The sequence below is a fragment of the Pleurodeles waltl genome, chromosome 6, assembly GCF_031143425.1.
Source record: "Pleurodeles waltl isolate 20211129_DDA chromosome 6, aPleWal1.hap1.20221129, whole genome shotgun sequence".
Classification (NCBI taxonomy): domain Eukaryota; kingdom Metazoa; phylum Chordata; class Amphibia; order Caudata; family Salamandridae; genus Pleurodeles; species Pleurodeles waltl.
In genome coordinates, this window is record NC_090445.1 from 70625545 (window position 1) to 70632420 (window position 6876).

General features: G+C 41.5%; 1 long non-coding RNA gene across 1 annotated transcript in view; it reads left to right on the forward strand.

The window, feature by feature from the left end:
- The window catches only part of LOC138299210 (uncharacterized), a 42063-nt gene extending 35605 nt beyond the window's left edge, over positions 1–6458 (forward strand). Inside the window, exons 2-3 of the long non-coding RNA XR_011204721.1 lie at positions 5281–5349; positions 6146–6458. This is a non-coding gene — a long non-coding RNA (uncharacterized lncRNA). The remainder of the gene's footprint in view (positions 1–5280; positions 5350–6145) is intronic.
- Positions 6459–6876: the final 418 nt, after the last annotated feature.

Here is a 6876-nt window from a genome sequence, read left to right on the forward strand (position 1 = left end):
GGCTGGCCTAAGACAGTCGGTCAAACTGACATGCACACTTTTAAATACACTACAGTGACTCCACTCTTTCCTCCTCTTTCCTCCCATGACCAGACCCGCCCCACCCCTCCCTGTACATGCTGGCTCAGCCAGCATCTGAAAAATAAAATGATAATAAAATATTGTTTCATTTTTCAGCTGCTGGCTCTGAGCCAGTGGGGTGACACGCCTCTGCCACTGCGGAGGAGCCACCACTGGTTGTTACAGTTGAACAGAGCTTTTCTCATGTGAACTGTTGAAATCGTCTTACAACATGCGAAAGAATGGGGATATACAAAATTGTTAAACTATTGTATTCACTCGGAGAGGAGAGATGTTTCACTAAACCTGGGAATTTTCTATCATGTTGCAAACTTGATTTGTGCTATAATTCTAATTGGACATTGCCCCTTTTGCGTGATGTGGACTCATCAGACTAAACAATAGAATTGTTTTGGGTATTCCTAACTAGGGATGGACTTGGTAAGTTGTAGTCAGTCCCCTTTAGAATCTTGGTCTGTTAACCTGCCCCTTGGATGTTTCCTGATTTCCCTGTGCAGCACGCATTCTACACTTTCCTCTGATGGTGGTTCTAACAGACCTTTGCTGATGATCTACATGCTTTGCTGACAAAACTGAATTGAATGCTGACCTTAGGAGAGGTATAATCTAATGCAAATGTTATTTTCCCCCTGACCTGCTTTCCTTAGTAGAAGTTAGCATGATGACACCTGCCTATTTTATTTTTATTAGTTAGTTTAACTTAGTCCAAGATAGATGATTTTTCCCCTTCTTTTTCACTTTTGCCCACATGTGTTAGCCTGGTACCACCCATGCTTCTCCTAATTTGACTAGAAGTAAGGATAACCTATGTACAAATCCTTGCACCTAAATCTTTTTAATTGGATTTGACTATTGTATTCACAGTCTGATTTAAAGAATGTTTCTATGTCACAAATTGTGTCTTTATGAATATGTATTATTCTTCTTGAATGTTTAATGGTGTTGATATTGAGTAGATTAAACTTTTTTCATAGATTTGGCCATCCAACAGTGTTTATTTACCTTTACAATTTGATTTTGTGCACTATTTATGTGACTTTGGCATTGTGGTTATAATATAAAGCTTTGAAACTTTTATTGATTGAAGTTTTCTTCCGTGGCCACATTGGTCATGGTGTTTAAAATTGTTGTTTGGATTCAAATGATGGTGTATGGTCACCACACTCTTCACTGGATCCAAAGCCCACAATACCTTGAGGAGAGGTGTTTCCACAGATGTCTCGTACTCTGGAAACAGTGACTATATTGAGAAAGGTAGTCTAAGGATACAACCACATTAAAAAAGTGACTTGGAACATTTGTACTTTCCATTTATTCCTTTTGATAGGTCGTGAAGGAAAAAGGAAACCCTGACTACAACTTAAAGAGAATTCTGTACTATTGTATCTCAGTGCTTTTGTGTCAGTATTATCTTCAGTTAACAGATAGCATTGCTAACGCGCACAACGTTTATGTTTACGATGCACATATTTTGCTTAAGGTACTATTAATTCAACATGCACAACTACTGTAATCAACAAGGTAATACAATACTGACTCATATTTTACATCTCTGTTCACAAAAGACTTAACCAGAAATTCCTATTACACACAGCAATACTTGAAATTGTAATTACAGTTAAAGGTAGCCATTATTATATCAGAAGCAACACAAGAACAGGCTTCAATAATCTTAGGACATTAAACTCTTTCTATGCTCTATTCTGCGATGTATGGATAATCTTAAGCGATATTGTTGCATATATGTTTACAATTAGAAACAGTAAAATTTATGGGCAAAAATGAGTCTTTGATTGGAAATCTTCAGTGTCTCTGCTTTCTCTCCCTTATCAGACAACCCATGGCCTAAAGCCAACTAGCATATTTCAGGTTTGTTGGCTTGGTAGTGGATGTGGAGAAGTATGAAAGAATACATCATTCTCATTGACAATTCTGCAGCTGTGGTGTTTTCTACATAATTATGGACGTACCTCACTTGGCACATAAACAGCTATCTGTGGAGTAATGTGCAAATTTGAACATAACAAAATGTTTAGCTTACACAGAACAAACATTATTATTGGCCGACTCTCTGCAGAGGTGGACTGGTCACCTTTTAGTTGATGTACTCAGGCGCTAAACTGGTTCTAATGTGGTGAACCGTTTGCCCAGACAGTATTAATGTGTGTAAAAATAACAAAATAGCATATTGAGATCGCCACAGAATGTGTTGCTTTATGCAGACTAATTTGCCTTATCTTGCTACAACATTCAGTCAACCCAAACTTAATTGCAATAACAAACCAGCAGTCAGAAGGAGTAAGACACTATTAAAGCCTTATGGATTCCCTGATACCCCTAGTATCAAGAAATGGTAAAAAACCCATCTAACTGTGAGAAAATAGGATGGTACGAGGACATCTGTAAATATACTAAAGAGGCATTGAAAAATAGCCAGAAAGGATTGCAAACTATTAAATTAAAAAATGAAGAAGTCTTATTGGCACAGTGGACAGCACTTGAAAACGCAGCCATGTAGAACAATTCAAGATTTTTCTGTAAAAAACATAAGCGATAGCCTCAATGCAAGAAGGAATATTATGGAAGCAAATATAATGGAAGATTCCTGTATTTGTCACTTCAGTGAAGTATTTCAGTTGGCACAACCAACACAGGCCCAAACTACTCACTGGTATACGTAACACAGAAATAGCAGAAACAGTAACACAGGAAGTTTTCAAAGAAACCTTTGCAGGTCATAAAATAATGACACTAATCAGGGAAGTATTAAAAAGCAAAGCACCAGTCCCCCAAGAGACCTTTAGACATAATGCTGAATTGTGACTCCTTTTTCGAACCAGATGCACAAAGCCATACTGAGGTAGAGTGACCAGTGTGCCAAGATGAGGTCCTGAAGAATCTCTTTGATGTCAGATGTACAGATCGCAAACAGGGAGGGTCAGAAAGGAATCTGTGGCTAGATAGTGTCTCTACCAAATAAGGCTTTACCAAAGGTAAGTAATTTGTTCATCTGATAGAGACTTCGAACTGCAGATTCCTTACCTCAGAATCGCAAACCTCTCCTTGGAGATGGGTCTACGAATCTGTTAGAACAAAAAGTCCTGAAGGACGGAACAGTCCATTACGTCGAACCTGACTGCTAAAAAAACATCATCACATATAACCCTAAGGCCAACAAGGTGAGGTCAATTATGGAAGAAATTGCAGAATTTTGACTCCTTATGATATTCCCAAACCTCTTTTTTCATTCAAAAAATTCCAGAAAACTCCAAGATTTTTTAGTGAAAGCTGCTCTCCTGACAGAAAAGAGATCTCGGGGAAATGCTCCAACTACCTTCATTGCACGGACACTACACATGTAATAAGTGCACAGCCTGCCAATTTACCAACAATACCAAAATGAGATTTGGTGAACACAAAGGCGCATCGACCACCTAAGTTTTCAAATTGCAATACGAAGAATGTGGTGTATGCGTGAGATGCCCATGCACACTAACGTATATAGGGCAAACAACACAACCCATAAAATCATGCATTCTCCAACACAGGGTCAGGAATAAATGTGCTATGCTAGGTGCTCTCCTGGTAGAACATTACATGAACTTAAATCACTCAGAGGATGACATATGGCGGCCAGTGCTGTACGTAGCCCAGACAAGAGGCATATGGCCACCACTTTCCATGGTCCTGAATAAAACAGAAGGTAGGCTGATTGAAAAATACGCATTAATGACATGAATGAGATGTGGTCTTTTATCTGATAATGGTACATTATAGGGCTGTCTCGTTAACCTTCTTACATCACAGAGGGGTAACTGACCCCTGCACAATCCCTCCCCTTTTACCTGGGGAATGAATATTGATATATACATTCTCCATACTCCGTTCAAGTATTGACTGAACACATATTATATAGGGCCGGGGTGCTAAATTTATGGACATTGATGGGTATGGCTTTTGATAAACATTCACATATACATTTGCATTTGCTGTCCCAGATGTGGTCAAAACACACAAATGATATACGACCTGGAAGCTAGATTTATGGGGCACACCATTCCTACAGGGTCTTTGTAGCCTTCCTCAGAATGATGTTCATATGGTGTATGCACCTCTTATCATGCTCGTACATATTTTCTGCTTAAGAATGTCTGTATTTAGGTACTCAATATGGGGACCCCCAGCGGGTTTGCACCATTACCCCTGTAAGTGAGCGTTCTCAGGGCGTTGCTCGTTATCGGTCTTGATAACGTTTGTACATTTCAATATGGTCCCCACATAGTTCCCCGTGTAGGTTACACCTCGTCTGGGAGGGACTAGTTGCTTTAAAGGGCTCTCGTGCTGTGTTGTGGTCTTAAGTGTGACCTTTGCCCTGGACATGCCGGTACTCCAGACTGGCACGCGGCTGTGTTTCTCTCCATCCAGAATAGCTGTCTCTGGACCTGTTACCACCAGAAACGGCACTTGGTTGTCAGTAAGTGGGGTTCTGTGTTGATCAGTGGTTACCAATTTGGCCCCCAAGTCAGTTTGCCTTTTGGATGACATCAGTATGTTTTTATTTACAAGTTACTTCAACTTGAACGTGATGCTGGTGTCCTGGGACTCCTAACTGGCTCTGCAAGGTTTTTTAAGAGCCTATGGCACTTATTTATAAGCCACTATAACCACTTACCAGCAGGCCATTACTCCGACTCTCTTTACCTGGTTATTGTGTGTGATAGAACCCTTGTACCTTCTGGTCCTAGCCTAAAGTCCTTTGCCATAGGTGTTCGCCCCACTCCGAGGTCAGTGTAGCCCGTGCGCATACACAAGTTGGTGTAGCAAGCACAAAATAGTCTAGTGGTTTCCCTCTACTTGGTGCCTTCCCCGGGGGTACACATGATCCATGTGCAGTCACCACCATGCATGGTTTCACACTGTTTTGTACAGGGATCTTTGTCTCACCTTTTCACATGGCGGGTCACGGTGCAAACCCTCTGTGGTAGGGTATACCCACGGAGGTCACAGAGTTTAGGTTTTTGACTAGAAAAACAGCCCAGTCAGGGAGGTGATATCCAACCAACGTATTTTATTCTGTTAGCTGCACAGAAATTCTCAATCTCTATTTTATGGGTTCTGCCCAGGATGTAGTGTCCTTTCTTGATCTTCACGTTCCTTTCCACTGGTAACTGCTTTTTTTACCTCCACCGGCTCTTCTAGTGCTCTCAGGGGCCCCATGACAGGCGAAGAGTGGGAGTAGAAAGGAACTAACAAAAAGGACGTGGTCAGGTAAGTATTCCTTCGTTCTGGGTCTCTTTATGCATGCAATGGGAAAGAGGATTGTGAGGAGTTCTTCACGTGATTCACTCTTTTCTGTGCATATGGTGCTGCCCAGCTGAAACCTTGGTGTAGTAGTGAATTTTCTGTGGTTAGTGGGTGGAAAAAAGGGATAGACTGCACTTCCTTGTCTACTCAGGTGTGCCCTTGGTCCTCCACCCTCTTTCCTCCTCAGTCCCTTCTTGCCTCCCCCAACCGCCTTACCACAGATGTTATGTGACTGTGCAAGCTGACCCGTACCTAGATTAGCCACGTCCCTACTGGGATGTGGTGGGCCCCCTCACATCCCCCATTGCTTTCCACTCCTCTCCACAGCTCTCTCTCCGCTTTGTGATCCTCCTGTCTCTCTGGGTCCTCTTCTTCCTGCTTTTCCTCGCTTTCCTCTTCCTGTTGTCTCTTTCCTTCGTTCTCCCTCCTGTACACAACTGTGTCCCCGCCTCCGCGCTCCTCTGTCTTTTCTTTCTCCTCCCAGCATCTGCACGCTCCTGGTTGTGTATGGGCGTTATTACCTCATTCGTCCCCCTGGGAGACTCGGCCGGCTTGGGGCTCTTCCGCCCAGCTGTGTTCTGCCCCAGTGGTGGCGCCCTGTCACACCCTTGATATATAGACTCTTGCACATTTTGTATGATTCTTTTGGCTCTGACTTTACATGATTTCTCCATTTTGAGAACCATCTAATAATCTTTAAATACGTTTTTGTTTGCTTTTCTATACACATATGTATGTGAATTTATTGTTTATTTACTAGGTACTTCTTTCTTCCATTTGTCCTGAGGAGGCCCATACTTTAGAGGGCCGAAACACATCAACATCTTTTCTGGAGAAGTTTGTGGATACAGTAACAAATCTTATTGAATATATGGGACTCACACTGAATAACTGTGGACGAGTGTCCTCTTTGTGTGTTTTTGTGAAACTACCTCCTTTTGTGGACTATGTTCTCAAAAACGGTTTTACAGCCACATTATGATAAATAAATTGGAAGACTGAAAGGCGGTTTTCCGACACATTTTGGCGGTGTTGCCAGTAATCTGGCATGTTGTTTGCTTTGTGTTGTAATGTGCCACGTTATTTGTTTTATGTGTACTATAGAATTGTAATTCGTCTTGATTTATTCCAATTCCAGGGGGTAGCATAGTGAGGTGTGTGAGGTTTCATATAGAAAATAAAACTTTTACGTCCAAAGAGATATAGGACATTTCCAGTGATTAATTTATGTTCTCTCTGATACAATAAGTCATTGTACATTTTTCCCTACTTTATATCACATTTTTTGCTCATTTCAGACAGTAATGTTAGGCAAATATGTGCAGTGAAATTGCAGGTGACTACTTCCATTTTCCAGTCCTGCCTGCCCTCCTTGAATTAAATGCAGATCACAGTAGGCCAAGAGCATTATACGTTCAATGTGCACCCCTTGGGTGTTCACCAATGTAATGTCAGTGGTTGCAGCACATCTGAAGAGGTCAGGTTTCCAGT